Source organism: Leptinotarsa decemlineata, unplaced genomic scaffold, assembly GCF_025532065.1.
Source record: "Leptinotarsa decemlineata unplaced genomic scaffold, Ldec_3_MD MMD2_P_RNA_scaffold_11, whole genome shotgun sequence".
NCBI lineage: Eukaryota > Metazoa > Arthropoda > Insecta > Coleoptera > Chrysomelidae > Leptinotarsa > Leptinotarsa decemlineata.
In genome coordinates this window covers 6,436,216-6,453,442 of record NW_027412525.1, presented here as the reverse complement: position 1 = coordinate 6,453,442, position 17,227 = coordinate 6,436,216, and the positions used below count along the sequence as shown (strand labels likewise).

The 17,227-nt window shown below is 32.3% G+C and overlaps 2 protein-coding genes across 8 annotated transcripts in view; one reads left to right on the top strand and one right to left on the bottom strand.

Annotated features, from left to right (window-relative positions):
* LOC111513753 (uncharacterized) overlaps positions 1 to 15,857 on the bottom strand; it is an 81,085-nt gene extending 65,228 nt beyond the window's left edge. The window contains exon 1 of one of the 5 annotated variants that reach the window (XM_074170517.1): positions 15,653 to 15,857. The gene's annotated coding sequence lies outside the window, so the exon portion shown is untranslated. The other 4 variants (XM_074170535.1, XM_074170508.1, XM_074170531.1 and 1 more) reach the window with 4 other exon arrangements.
* Positions 1 to 17,227, top strand: part of Ir8a (Ionotropic receptor 8a) — a 465,956-nt gene that overhangs the window by 129,179 nt on the left and 319,550 nt on the right. The window lies entirely within an intron of this gene.

Sequence of the window (17,227 nt, the reverse complement as noted above, 5' to 3'; positions counted from 1 at the left end):
TATTAGCTTTATTGAGGACTGTAATATAAAAAGGACATAATAAATATATATATATATATATATATATATATATATATATATATATATCTGAAGTTTTGGATAATATGCCCCTTCAAGTAAGAAATGTTGTGTGGTATCAGTGTGATGGTGCACCTATTCATACTACAAGGGTGGTTAAAGAGCGTCTTTTGGTAATATTTAGGAGCAAAGTAATCAGTCGCAATATGGAACACTTTTGGCCGCCTAGATCTGCTGATATAACCCCACTAGATTTCTAGTGGGGTTATATACACAAAAGGTGTATAGGCAAAGACCTTTTCGAGATATAAACCATTTAGAGGCAGTTATTCGAGAATCAGTTCAATTGTTTCCACAGTACCCTTAGTGTAATTGCGTTGTAATTTTTCGTAATTAGTAAATCAAAGTTTAACTGTTTGAAAAGTGCAGTAAAGACTGAATTATTGACTTTTCATTGATATTGTTTTTTAATTATGCTTATGTATCAAGCTATTTCGCAAAAAGTAGAAATGAAGTGAAATATTTATCTGTTTTTAAAAACTGTATCAACTTTGCATCATTTTTGGCATAATTATTTCTGGTGTTTCAAATTTTTGCGAAATAAATAGTATTTAGAGTTGCAATTGGTAATACAAATGCGTTGGAAAGACAAGTTAGGCATAAATCACTAACTTTGTTGAGGTTTGGTTAAATTTGAGAAATCGGCAAATGTCAAATTTTCGAAAAACTGTAAAAAACTAAATTTGTACTAGAGAGTTGAAAATTGGTATATGGGTAAAAAATGAAAAAACAATCATCTTTTCTCTTTACCGATTTTCGAAATTTCGAGCACAACCTAATGGAGATATCAAAAGTTGCTTGAAGAGATGAACAAAAAAAATCCCATTCGATGCGGACTTTATGTGTGACACTGTGTATATATATATATATATATATATATATATATATATATATATATATATATACACATAGACGTATTAACCCCCATTACGAAGCCCAAAACGCTACACAGGACCACTATACCAAGCCTTATACACTTTTGTGAAGCCCGGTCGCGGGCTTCGTAAAAATTCACGTGTATATCGTTTTTATCAGGTTAGAAATGAGTAGGGCACCTCATAAACGAAATATAGCCCCGGCTTTGTAAACAATGGAAAACGTCTCAAGATATACACCTTTAGTTCTCGCTATTTCAGGTAGGGGGCGCGCTAGCAGATATGTATAAAATTATATATATTGTGCGGATTTAATACGGTTCATACGAGTCCCATTAGATATCACGCATTATACAAAGCCCATACATTTGGCATCAATGGGTAATGATCGTTAGGTTTTGTATCACGATTCAAGCATTAGATAGACAAAACTCCGAATTTTCAGTCTCCACATTTCGTTTCGTTATATTTAGCTGGATAACTAAAAGAATACTACAATTTTTGAAAAAATCACTCACTCATTCCCGGGTATAACTATAGGGGGTGTTGTTTTTTACAACTTAAATAATTGAAAAATGAGTCGATTTTTTTCGATATTGGGATTGTTTTCAGATATTTTCAGGCCAATGTGCTTTCAGGAATGTATTCCCTTTTCAACTTTGAACAAGTTTTCTTTTGTTTTTGTTAAGAAAAATCCAATTTTTAATATATGAAAGATATTTCATTTTTCTTGAGTACATAATCATGGCATCATTTGTGGGATCGCTAAGAATCATGCGAATTTCGAGGTTTGTTGTTCGTATGGAAACGACAGATGTTAACGGTGAAACTATAATTTTTTCCGTTAAAAATGTTAACTATGGAAGTATAGATAGGAAAACGGTTTTCAAAAGTAAAAAATGACTCAAGTCAAAAAGTAGCTATTCACTCTCTCTCTTTCTCTCTCTCTCTCTCTTTGTTCATTGAGTAAGGTGGTGGAACTGAAATTGAGAGCGTTGTATGTGAGAGTGTATTTAATTTCCTGGATATTTAATTATGAAACTCAGAAGAATTATGTTAACTGAAATATACTACTCATATATTTTACCCATAGTGCCAATTTTAATTGCTCTATATATAGCTTTCAAATGAACTTTTACATAGTGAATTGACTCACTCTATTTGAAATATAATAATAAATATAATTAAACATAATAAACATAGTTAAAAGCTGAGGACAGTGTCCTATGAAAGTCTAATAAATAAAATAAGATCAATATGGACGCTTATAAAAATATAAACATGATACCATACCAGAGTACAAAATTATCATGAACATAAGGATCATATGGACGCTAATAAAAATATAAACATATAGTATAGCAGAGTACAAAATTATTATGAACATAAGGATCAGAACAAGATATCATCGATTTCATTTTCAATAGCATTCACAGATGTAGCACTAACAACTTTTCATTATATTGAAAATTCGAATGCCTTGAAACCAGTGGGCTGGCGATTCATTCATAAATAGTATTTGTTTACCTGCCGTCATTCCGGGACGCGCGGAGAGACAATAAAGACTTGGCCGGTAGAATCATCGCGAGGGTAATAAAATTTTTAACAAATAAGGGTTTTCTGTGCATCAAGGGCACAGATCAAGAGTCTCAAATGACATTTACTGGTACCTAAATGGTACAGTTCAAGAATAAAGCTAGAATCAGAACATTCACTTATGACCCAAGATGCTTACATTATTCATATACTACTTACTAGTGAATTTTAATAATAATTATTAAAAAATCGAAAAATATTGCAAAATTTTTGATGAAGAGAGTTTAAAAAAAAAACGAACCAAAATAAATCGCATTCTCATATTTATTCTAATTTAAAAATAAAAAAAATACATAAACATAAGTTCAGCTGAAAACAAATGATAACATAAAAAGAGAATAATTGAATAAAAGGAAAGTACAAGTAAATGTTAATGGTAAATGTAAAAATATAAATATTATTGATTTTTAAATAAAATTATTTTTGTATTCACACTCCTAACTCTATTACTTTTGGAAATATCTACTTTTTTTTAGTTTCATAATAAATCCTAATATTTATATAATTTTTAAGAGAAAGCTTTATTAACTGTATGTAATGTGAATCGACAGGTCCAGTTTCATAGAAGTGATCGCCAAAATAATTGTAGATACTTTTGTCTAGGTTTTTTATAATAGTCATAATGAGATTATTCATAATTTTCTTATTGAATTTGCTCATATTTGAACTTTTTTGACAAAATCTAAAATATTTTTCTCCAGTTTTACAAAGTTCAATAATTAGTTTTGAGGCATTGATTAAGTTTCCAAATTTCTTTCTTTTTTGTAATGAGGAATAGGTAATATTAGATTCTAATAGAGCAAAACATGTAGAACAAGTAATGCATTTTTTTAAACTTTTGACAACAAATCCTGAAATATAAGTAACAATATCCTCTACATAATCTGTTAGGTCCCAAGCGGTTGAATTTAAAAAATTATTATCAACCATTTCTATTTTTAGTGATTCAAAAAATGAAACATAATCCTTATCTTTGCGCATATCATCATAATTTTCATTATAGGTTATTCTAGTGCCACTTCCTCGAGTTAATATTGGTATGTTTTCCAGATCAATTGTGTTTCCCGTTTTGGGTCCACTTATTTCTGAGTGAATAAGAAGCCTTTTATAGGCAGCTTCAAATTGCCTGGCAGTGGGGTTGTTATTGAAACCGCCTTTACTCCTAATCGCTCCAAAAAAACTTTCCAAATGATCTTGGGAAATTTTATGTGTTAAAATATATAATAATTTGTTAGGTACATATTTATTATAAAATGATTTTAAACTATTTATATTTATTAAAAAACCTAAAAAACCTGTTCGTCTCTGTGAATCTAGTACGAGATCACCAGCAATATTTAAATATAAAATATAATCCGAAATTTCGTTCATATAACCAAAAAATATTTTTGTGTAGCAGGAGATAATGGTTTTTTATAGACATATTTAGCAAATCTACTATGTGAATTGAAAATATCGAAAATATTGTTAAATTTTAAAATATTTTTTGTGTAGCAGGAGATAATGGTTTTTTATAGACATATTTAGCAAATCTACTATGTGAATTGAAAATATCGAAAATATTGTTAAATTTTAAAATGAAATTTGCTGTAGCATCCACGCCTTTAAATTGAGGCAATTTCAAATCATGAGCAAGATATAACAATGCATCTGACACACTTTTACTCAAGGTTTGAGTTGCAAGACAAACCTTCATTTTTTCCCTAACCCATTGTAAATGTCTCAATTTTAATTTTGTTGCTGCATGAAGGCCTTCATTATTTTGATGTTCAAAAAGTTTTTCCAAAAAATCCCAATCGATGACTCCCCCATCCCCATCATTTAAAACTTTTAGTGCTCCTAAACAATTTCTAATTAGTTTTTCCATATGACAGGGATCTAGAAAAATATAAATGGGCTCCTTTGAAATTGGGTGTGGAAAATCTGTTTTTAAGTTAGTCGGATCTGTAAAACCACACCCAAGTTCTTCCGCCATACTAAAATTGACAGGAGCACCATCAAATGTTAAAGATGTAATTGTTATATCAGATTCGTTCAAAAATTCCAAACATTTATTTACTAAGTTTGCCTTCTCTTTACTTGCCAAACCATTTAATAAAAAATATCCCACTGGAATTTTCCATGAACTATTCACGCAAACTAACATAAAAACCAACACTTCTCTAGCATCTGGAAGAGTGTCTGTATCCAAACCTGTGCCGATGTCTACATAACCTGTGAAAGATTTTCCAGTCCATTCAATTTGCTTTCTTATCGACATTTCATCCATTACCAAGTTACATAAAATGGAAGTATTTTTTCCTTCAGCTTTCAATTGGTTGGATTTCAATTTTAATGCTGTAAGGGCTTCTTCGGTAAACCCTGGTGATCCATCCACAAATCTATACCATTTGGAAATTGTTCCTAAATGAGGTAAAGAACGATTAAAATTGTTCCTTACAAAATTGTAAGCTCTTGGAGAGTAAAAAGAAAGTGTCAAGGCAAACGTTCTTAAACTTGCATTATATTTTTGACAAGAAGGTCCTTTTAGGAGTCTTTCAAAAATGTTTTTTGTGACACCAGGAATTGAAGCCTACAACAAAAAATTTCTAATTGTTTTACTGTTGACTAAATAAAATAATTATTCAGGTACCTTAATAGAATTTTCAGAGACTTCTGATAAAAGATTCTTCTCCTTGAGTACTCCGATCAAGCTCTGCATTGAAGTAACCTTTAAACGAAGTTTTCTCACTGTTTCATGAAGACGTTTTATTTTCAACTTTTGGTTATATATAGCACGTTTCATTACTCTGAAATTTTGCTTCGCACGTTTAGGTGAAGAACAATCTTCACTTTCTAAATCTCCAATGTAGCATCGCTGTCTAAAAGGCAAAATTAGTTAACTTATAAATATTTAATATTAAAATATCATTCATTGAAATTTATATTTCTATCTACACCAGTAAAATTACCAAATTTATATATACCGTTCTCTTTATTTATTGTCCTTTATTTTTTATTATAATATTTGTATTTTCCTTGTGTGGAAATAAGATTAATAGATGTTTGTTTACCGTTTTTTTGGTGTTGATAATAGGGAAAGTTTTCCTCTAAACCCTGATGATGGCCCTGCTACATCTGAAACACGTTGACCTTGATGCACAAGTGATATTATATTTTGTTCAGTTTCAGAAGCAGTCAGAGTTGTACTTGATTCAACTCGACATAATTCTGTTGTCCTAAAATAGAAAATTCGAGGTAGTAACTTAGTGTATTGTAATCGAAATATAATAATATGCAAGAACAAAAAAAAATTTCTTAGTACCTATTAACAGTATATCTATTTAAAAAATAATAATCCATGATTTTGTAATTTGATATATCACATTTAAAGTTACTTCAATCTCATTGTATGCAAATACGTAGGTAAACTTTGCTCACCTTGTACTAAGAGGGCTGAGATCTTGTAATATACTAGTAGTTGATAATTGACTGTTAGAGTCTGACCCGCTAGTTGTTGATTTCCTAAATACAAGAAATTGCACTGGTTAATATTTTTTTACAAAAAGTTATAAGTTTTACTATACTCTATATTTGGTAACTGGCTTCAAGTTACTCCTTTTTCATATTTTAATTTATTGTTTAATTTTTTTATGCCGTCTACTTGAAGTCAATGAAGTTATTTATATTGATATTACCTTTCGAAGCTCTTTCCTGTATCAGTTGAACTCATAGATGTTGAACTTAAGTCTACTCGAGAACTGCAAAAGAACAAACATATTGGGAAAAAATACCAAACAGTTCTTGTTAAATTGTACAATAAAGTAAGTACACGTTTTCTAAAATTAAAAAATCGTGAAATACCTACTTACAATATTTAATAATACTAATAATAGAATTTACCTTGAATTATTGGCTTCAAATAATTCTGGATGTACTGGTTTTGGATTTGCATCAGTTCTTAAATATTTCACTCCAGTTGGCTTATAATCAAAGCAGTCATCATCAAAATGATCAGAACAAATTTGTGCGGTTTTAGGAAGTATTTTATCTTCAGAAAAATCCAGCAACAAATACCAATATTTTAAGCGATCCAAGTTAGCAGAAAATCTAAAATATTGGTTTCTAATGAAATATCAGACAATAGCAATAAAATAATTACTTACTAAGTAGTTATTATGTATTTGTATATTATTTTATTATTGTAATTATGTAGGAAAGAATAGGGACATTTAATGAGGGAAAAAATTCAAGTAAAATACACCATATTGCATTTTTTTGAGTAACATTATGGTTTTATTGTATTATTGATAATAATTAATCTAATTTTCAAATCCTTTTGGTACGCTTATGGTAGTAAACATAACCTAAAAATTAAACTTACCGATGAAAGGACAAATTTGGATTAAGATGGTCTATTTTCCTACAAACTTGGCACTGTCGAACCATATTTAACGAAGTCAATCACAATTAATGTCTCAAACGCACAAAAAACACACAATTAACTATTATTAAATTTTACTACGATCTTCAAGACACTCGAAATGAATGGATGGGAATCGGCGATTATTCTGCTCAACGTTGCCATATATTTTATTAAGTTATAGATTCACGATTATGTTTATGTTTTTTATGGTTGGTTGATCAATATTTTTTTCATAAAACATGAATTAGTGTTTGTCTGATATGAAATAATTACTTTCGTTTTCATAACGAATTATCAATACTTAAAGAGAATCATATCAAATAATTTCCTACAAAAACCTTAAAAGTAGTATATATTTTATTGAAAGATTTGGCAACGGTCTTTCGATTGGTAGAACAACTAGCTTCTTGGCGATTAGACTGTGAAGTATTCATGGCACGTATCTTTATGTAAATAGTCTTATCTGTCTTGTTATATCTATGCTTGAAACTGCTTTCATTGTTTGGTCTCAAAGTTCATTTCTTCAGTTTGAATCAATAGTTTTATGATCTTTTATCAAAATTCTGAATGAAAATTTGGCCTAGACTAGTATAATTTTATATGAGAGTGCGGAAGGAGAAGATGAGATCTCCTCCGAGTGTAGCTTTCAGTATATGAGGGTTGGTTTTTCAACAGATTTGAATAACATAGGGTGAACGTAGGTATGGTAGTTTCATCGATGTCATGAAGGGTATTTGTAAAAATGTTTCGTGAAATCAATTCTGACACGTTCGCTTGTTGATAGAATATGATTGGACCAGGTAAGGTCTGAAGTGATAAAACACACTGGTCTTAGATCAGGTAAATACCAGTTTCTAGTTTGTGATTGAGTATATCGTAATGTGTAAGGAAAAACAGTTGTTTTTTTATATGTAAGACGACACATTGAGCAATATTCAATGGAAGTAACCATTCATTGCATCATTTGGGAATTGAGGCCGAATTTTCCTGTAAAAGGTGATGGATTGGAGTAAAATTTGGTATCATTAGCATGGAGTGATTCAGAACTATTCAAATAGTGTCTAATTTTGGTTACGTGAGTTATTAGAAAAATTGACCTAGGACAGGGTCTTGGGACACTTTCTCGTAAACAGCAGTGTCAGATGAAATCGATGTGTCCACGTCGAGTATAAAGCTTCTATTCATCAACAATTCTGCGATTCAAGAGTTGAACTAGAACCCTAGAATAAAAAATGTTTTCAAAATTGGGAAAATATATTCGAGATAGTGATGAAGTAATAATTTATAAAGAAAACTTTTGGTGGAATTCTATTCGATATTTAGAAGCGTTTGGAACCACTATTACGAAAGTTTTTATGATGGGACTACCTTGATTCACATTTCACTTGCTGAATGAGCATCTCTCTATTTCCTTTACAGGAACACCTTTTGTGGGGATGATGCTTTATACGAGGCGGTTTAGAGTACTAAAATTACATTTTCATGACTCAGTCAGGAAATATATCAATTTGTTTATATATAGCCCATATTTTGGAAAAATGAGTAAAAATATTTTTTATGTCAAACGGTTACAAAAAAGGGATAATGTACTAAAAATTGAAAAATAATTTGAAAAGTTCTAGGTAGCAGTCATCACACCACTCTCCTCAGCAATCTACGGAATTGATCAAATAGAAAATAATGGAATCGTTGGGCGAAGCGTAACCTGAGTAAATATGTAAATACCAAGCCCAACGATTTTATTATTTTGCTATCTCATCAATACCGTAGATTGCTGAGGAGAGTGGACCTTCCAAATTATTTTCTAGTTTTTAGTAGATTACCTACATCATTATTATTATTATTTTTTTAATGAAATCTTTCAACGTAACATTTTCAAGTTTTCAGTTCCTAATTTTTATCCACCCCAATGCCACAGAGTTCTAGACACGTTATAACCTTTTACCTCAACTTGGGTGATGTATCGCTAACGACGTATCATTTGTAGCCACCCTAACGCCATACAGTCCTCAACACGATACAAAATTTTGACTTGGATGAAAGATCCATGCTTGTATTTCGATTAGTAGGTACCAGTTTAGTACCTTCTAGTCAAGCCGTCATTTGATACACATATTGAGGTTGTTGTGATTTAATATGTATTTCACCATTTTATAGCTTGAATTTGCATCTTTTTCAGAGTGGACTACTATTCTACCAATCAAGCCTTGTCATTTGATATCCATATTGAGGTAGTTGTGGGATAAAAATATACAATTTTGTAGCTGCGGCCATCTTGAATTTACAATGATACCGAATTCATTAAATTGTATTGTCATCAAAACTGAATATGTGTACCAAATATCAGATCAAATTATCAACAAGAAATGAGTCAAACTCCAATTACTAAATTTGACCCAAATAAATAAATGTATAAATAAATAAACGAACAAACAAACAGGACAAGCTGAATAAAACCGTTTGATTGATGAATTGAAAAGTAACTGAAGGTGAAATACATACAGGCTGATTCACGGTGGATGGCACATTAGACGTTTCTGGTGAACCAGACAACGGATCACTTTGAAAATTCAATGGAGGGCATATTCGGACATTCTCTAGCCAACTAAAATATTTTCGACAATGCGGTGTTGCCGCTTCTATTAGAAAGCAACTTTCTATAGCAACTATTAGCAACTTTGATTTTTCAAATGGAACACTCTGTATATAATATTATTTTTGGAATCTCCAACAGTTGCCCGACAACTTTTCTTGATATTTACCTATATCTATCTGTTACCGTTTTCGAAATAAAACTTAATTTCAATTTTTTTCTTCGAAAATCATGACTTCTAAAAATGCCGAAATCTTTTAGTTAAGAAGTACTATGATATCGAAATTTGGTTTGGAGTTAGGTGATACTTGGACACTTCCCACACGTCAGCCTAATCTCCGTTACTTCAATACAGGGTGGTAAAAAAATACAGTTTTTTCGTTTGCTTGAAAAAGTTGCTGAAATTTGATTATTTTAAATGGAACACCCTGTATATTATTGAAAATTCGGAAAGCTGCTGAAATTTTCTTTCTTTCTATGTATATCATACCTATACCTAACTAGTCAAGTTTCGGACTTATGAACATTTATTTGTGAAAATGTCCCTTCAGAATGGTATTTCCATTCGGTATTTGGTAAGCAGGCCATGATTACTATTTGACAGTAGCGTTGTGACATTCTCCTAATAATATCGACATTTTCGTCACTTCAGAAGTTGCAAATACCTTCAAAACGATGGAACAAAACTATTCAAACGAAGTTCTTATGAATTTGTTTATTATTTTTGGACAGTGTGACAAAATTATCAGCAGAACATGTAGAAAGTTCAATGAAATGTATCCGAATCTACCGCCAATGAACCTCAAGAAATTTATACGAATTCAGAACAATTTCAATGCATTTGGATCAACTTTAAAAGCACCAAGAAACTTGCCTCGACCCGTAACTTTCGAAGACAACCAGATTAATGTCTTAGCATATTTTCACGCATTTCCCGAGTCATCGATAAGAAGTGCTGAAGAAGATTTGGGTATAAAATATTCATCGGTTCAAAGAATCTTGCGAAGACATAAATTGCATGAATATAAATTCACCAAAATTCAAGCAATGAAGCCTCAAGATCCTCAACAGAAAGTAGAATTTTGTGAAATGTTGTTGACACGCATTCAAGAAGATCCACTTTTTTTAAATAAAATTATTTGGACTGATGAATCGAAATTTTCGAGAGAAGGGATTTTCAATAGAAAAAATCGTCATTATTGGTCCAGTGAAAATCCTCACGTCACAAAAGAAGCCGGATTTCAAGAAAAATTTAGTTTTAATGTCTTCTGCATGTTGATGGACAACAAATTGAGGTACGTGATATACGAGGAGTCATTAACATCCAGAAGCTACCTGAATATTTTGGAGAATACTGTAGACAGTTTCGTGGATAATCTGCCACTCGAAGATTATCGAAACTGTTGGTACCAACTAGACGGAGCTCCTGCACATTGCACAAGAGAAGTGAGCGCAGAACTGGATAGACTATTTGACGATCGGTGGATGAGGCGCTTGGGACCATGGAATTGGCCAGCGAGATCACCCGATCTTAATCCATTAGATTTTTATTTGTGGGGAATGTTTAAAGAAAAAAATTACAAAATACCCGTGCGTTCGAGAGGTGAATTGTTAGAAAGGATTGCCCAAACATTTGAAGATTTGGATCCCAATGAAATCAGATCTGCCACAACGAAAGCAGTCAACACCCGAATTTTAAAGTGCTTGGAAGTGAACGGCCAGCGATTCGAACATATTTTGAAATATTCCACATGATTGTTTTACTTTTTTATAATTATTCATATCAATATTTCCAATTTCAAGTTTCTTGGTGCTTTTTTAAAGTTTATCCAAACATATTGAAATTGTTCTGAATTCGTATAAATTTCTTGAGGTTCATTGGCGGTAGATTCGGATACATTTCATTGAACTTTCTACACGTTCTGCTGATAATTTTGTCACACTGTCCAAAAATAATAAACAAATTCATAAGAACTTCGTTTGAATAGTTTTGTTCCATCGTTTTGAAGGTATTTGCAACTTCTGAAGTGACGAAAATGTCGATATTATTAGGAGAATGTCACAACGCTACTGTCAAATAGTAATCATGGCCTGCTTACCAAATACCGAATGGAAATACCATTCTGAAGGGACATTTTTACAAATAAATGTTCATAAGTCCGAAACTTGACTAGTTAGGTATAGGTATGATATACATAGAAAGAAAGAAAATTTCAGCAGCTTTCCGAATTTTCAATAATATACAGGGTGTTTCATTTAAAATAATCAAATTTCAGCAACTTTTTCAAGCAAACGAAAAAACTGTATTTTTTTACCACCCTGTATTGAAGTAACGGAGATTAGGCCGACGTGTGGGAAGTGTCCAAGTATCACCTAACTCTAAACCAAATTTCGATATCATAGTACTTCTTAACTAAAAGATATCGGCATTTTTAGAAGTCATGATTTTCGAAGAAAAAAATTGAAATTAAGTTTTATTTCGAAAACGGTAACAGATAGGTATAGGGAAATATCAAAAAAAGTTGTCGAGCAATTGTTGGAGATTCCAAAAATAATATTATATACAGAGTGTTCCATTTGAAAAATCAAAGTTGCTACTGCTTTCTAATAGAAGCGGCAACACCGCATTGTCGAAAATATTTTAGTTGGCTAGAGAATGTCCGAATATGCCCTCCATTGAATTTTCAAAGTGATCCGTTGTCTGGTTCACCAGAAACGTCTAATGTGCCATCCACCGTGAATCAGCCTGTATATATATATATATATATATATATATATATATATATATATATATATATATATATATATATGTATATATATATATATATATATATTGTGAACACGAGATCTATCAACTGAAACCACAAATGTGCGGTTGGCTCCTGTTGGTGGCTCCGTGCATTTGTATTTCTATCTTTTGGTAACCAAGTGTTGCCCATCCTTACACTTGGCTGCACCATACTGATGATGGGCCAAAAGCCCGAAACACGTGTCTATGGTTTGCCACTTTCATGAGTGCTATGTCCGATATTAACTTCTGTTTCTATATCAAGACACTCAATAACTTTCATATTTGTATAATTTCTGGACCCGGATGTCACGCAGGTAGGCTATAGCTGCCTCCGTGGTAATTTTGATAGTTTTCTTGTGAACACGAGATCTATCAACTGAAACCACAAATGTGCGGTTGGCTCCTGTTGGTGGCTCCGTGCATTTGTATTTCTATCTTTTGGTAACCAAGTGTTGCCCATCCTTACACTTGGCTGCACCATACTGATGATGGGCCAAAAGCCCGAAACACGTGTCTATGGTTTGCCACTTTCATGAGTGCTATGTCCGATATTAACTTCTGTTTCTATATCAAGACACTCAATAACTTTCATATTTGTATATATATATATATATATATATATATATATATATATATATATATATATATATATATATATATATATATATATATCTCATATCACTTTTGTGTGAAGTTATTCTGCTTGATAAATGTCCTGGAAGTTGTTCCAATATAATTTAAAACAATTATTACATGGTATATTATAAACAACGAATGATTTTTTCTCATCGGGTTTAGAATATTTCAATTGTGTTTTAATATTTCTAAAGACCTAAATATTCTTTTAAGAAATATTCTCTCCATTGTGAATTTTAGAAGATAGTTTTTAAATATTAGGGAAAAAAAATCATTCTGTCTTCTATCTGACTATAAGCATTATTATTTTCACTTTCTGTCTTACTGACAGTAGTAAAAAAGATTTTGAGTAGTTTTTCTGGAAAAGAACACTATTTTCTTTTGTTTCAGTGAGGGATGAACTAGTTTTTCGATTCTATTTTTCAGACAGTGAATTAGATTAATTTTCATCGATTTTTGACAAAACGAATCATAATTAGTATATCTCCCTGAACTTGTTGGTTGAATATACTAATCTGTTATTGATGAACTGTCATCTCTGCGAAATTTTTTTGTATCTAGAAAAGGAATTGTATTATCTTTCAGTTCTATAGGTATTTATATACCAATACCACCGAACTTCCACTTCAGAGGCTCCCGATATCGGCGGAAATGTGGGGGCGGGGCTTCGGGTGATTACCAACTCCGGACGTCTTGGAAGGGAGGGGGTGAGTATCGAGAAATAAGGGGTTTCCGGGTTGTTGAAACTCTATGACCAGTGCTGCCGTTAAGGTACTATTGTACCGCATTCGGTACTATTCCATGATTTCGGTACGAAGATACTACCCGGATCAATATGTAGACTATTCGGTACTATTTACTATAATCGCAATTTTTTACATTTTCACGTTGACTCCCATCGAGTACAGTAAAAAATAACAACAATATGTGTGGCAACAATGCAATTCCGTGTTTCAAGTTCCAGATCAGCAAATACCGTACTTGTGTCAAAATTGCGAGCTATCGTCATAACTCTGCATTATTTAATCCTGTGTTCTGTATTGTGCCTGTGAACTGTGGTTCTGTCATCTGTCAGTCAGTCAGCAGAACAGCAGTTTCAACTTCTAACCTCACACCTCACCTTGAGAAATTGGTTTTATTGTTTTGTCAAAATAAATAGGAATATGGACAGGTAAAAATAAATTCTCGAATCTAGCTACTTGAAAACGTCTTTAGTATTGTTCATTCTATTGTGACAGAAACCTATTTAAGACAAAACACATTTGCAATCGTGAAAGAGCAATTTGAAGAAGGAAAAAGACACCTTTTTATCAAATGTTCTGATTATGATCTTTCTCTTAAGGAACATTTCTTAGTTTTCAGCAAATTTTTTACTCCATATATTTTCCGAATTTAAATGGATAACATTATTACACGTTTGGCATTACTGGCATTTGATCTGAAATGACTTATGCGCATGTGCCATGCCTAGTCTTGCGCAGTACATTTTGGGTACTATTTTCTTGTAAATTTCGGTACTTTTTGAATTGACGTTGCGGCAGCACTGTCTATGACTGTTGTCATCATGTTTCTTCAGGCAGGAAGGTCGCTTTTCGAAATCGGAATCACGAATTTCATTCGATCATAAGTCAAAAATCTTCACAATGTCGAACAATCTAATGAAAACACTTTTCCGACAAATTAGAACTAAGGCACTGTCTCTCGACGCCCGTTTCGATAACCAAATTAGCAATCATCAGTAAATGATTGAAACAATTGCGTGTTTAAGTCATATACTGATGATTTAAACATCATATCACATATCAGGTTCAGAGTTTGATAATGTGGTACTGTAGTCGTAACTGCAACTTCATTTTATTTTCGGACTATCAGTTATGACTGAAATCACTACTAGAATTCTTCATACAATTCATAAATCATGTTTGAATTCCAGAAATCCTGAAATAAATCTGGAAATTAGAGTAAAAATGCTGAAATCTAGTTGACATCCCTCATTTGAGAATTTGGTGTACAAATTTCATGAAAGTGATACACCCCTCGTTATTTTTTCAATTTCATTTCACAATCATTTCTGGTAGGTAAAATTGGAATCTCTAGCGCAAAATGAATCTGAAGATAACACTTCCCCCAGACCAGAACGAACGTCTCGCGACGCGCATTTCTCCAATCGAGTTAGCGTCATAAGAAGAATACCATCTACCTACTGATCTCCAGAGAGACAATATATTCGATTTTCATATTGTTTGATATCAACAATGATTCAATAACATGTTCATTTTTGAAAAAAGAATTACGGATTTTATCACCCTCCAATTTTTCGATTTGACATTTTTTTCAGTTCACACTGTACATTTGGCGCTTTCTGTCGACAGAGATATTAAATATATACAATGATAGATTATACAAGAATAAGGTTATTTGTATTTTATACTATTTGTTTCACCATAATTTAAATGAAAACTTGAAGTAGACGTTTCTCAAACTCAGTTGTTTTCGGACATTGCATAAGCAAACGTATTGAATTGAAACAAAACTTACTTCAGCCACTTCTTCAGATAATTAAAACTATGCACACATGTATTTTAGGATCACTTATCAAGTTCACTTATACAAAATATTCCGAATGAAGTCCATTCAACAATCTACTTATCAATTATGAAATGTAAAATGTTACCAACTCAAGTAGCCAGGTAGATAATTGCAAAACAAAATTGTTTCACCTCACTTTCATTCCAATCCGTTTCGACTTCGATAAGAAATGGTTTTGGTATACTTTCTGTATTTGGCGAAAATAACTATACCTATCGTACAAAATTCTCTATATTTTCAAGCAGACCAATGACGTATTGACAATGGCGGAGCATCCGTATCAATTGAATTACTATCAATTAGATATATTTATACACTAGAGATACTGAGTTACTTTTCAATGTTCATGCCATGAGGTAACCTAATTGTTCATTATTTCATGTCAAAATAAATGCGCGTATCATAACATCAATTATAGTCAGTGGCGGTTCTAGGTGAGAACTGTGAAAGATGGTAATAATTTGATATTCCAGATATATGTTGAATAAATGGAATACATAGACAAATATTGCTTGAACATTTTATTTGTAGAGTATTATGAAGGTTCAAGAATGTTTCCATCGTAACTTTGTTCACCAATGCAAAAGATATAAAGATAAAAAGGCGAAACAAAATTGAAGTGAAAAGTAGATTATCAACACTTTTTATTGTTGAGTTTTGGGTGTCATAACTAAATGCAACTAATATAATTTTTCCAATTCTGAGTCTAAGATTTATTCAACCATACTTATGTAATTTTGCATCAAATTTCAATATATTCAATTGAATTATCTAAAAGAACAATTCGTTCAGGCAAGTCTCAAATTACGTCTACTGTGGGTTAATGGACTGACATCTATCAGGAAACAACTACTGCCCTGGCTAATACCACGAAAGGCGTTGGATCATATCCGACAGGTGTCATTGCAGGATTCTTCACTGAAGTTATTCCTGCATATGCTGTTGGCGATACAATTGCCGGAATCGATTTTCAACACACTTGTAGACCGGTTTCGGGCTGTTTGACCACTCGTCGGTGCAAGGTAGTGTTTATCATAAATATAAAGTCGATGATTTCCGATAATTGAAAATCTAATTCCTTTTAGAGTATCATTCCTCGAACTAGGGAGGAGCAAACGACAAACAAAATATTTCTCATCGCCCCATCTGCCCGTGAACTTGGTAAGCAACCTCATATTCAAAAATTTGTCCAAATCCTCGTATGAGGAAGAAAACTTGTAGACTGGCTGTAAATCAAATTCGTTCAGGCCAGTCTCAAATTACCTACGCTGTAGGTTAATGGACTGACACCTATCAGAAAACAACTACTTCTCTGGCTAATAACACGAAGGGCGTTGGATCATACCTGATAGGTGTCAGTACAGGATTCTTTACTGAAGTTATTCCTGCATATGCTGTTGGCGATACTACTGCCGGAATCGATTTTCAATTATTGAAACACACTTGCAGATCGGTTTCGGGCTGTTTGGCCCGATGGCCCGAACTTGGAGACTGGCTGTAAATCAAATTATCTAAAAGAACAATTCATTCAGGCCATTCTCAAATTACCTACACTGTAGATTAATGGACTGACACCTATCAGAAAGCAACTACTTCCCTGGCCTAATACCACGAAGGGCGTTGGATCATATCATATCATATATCATATCAATTGAAGAAACAGA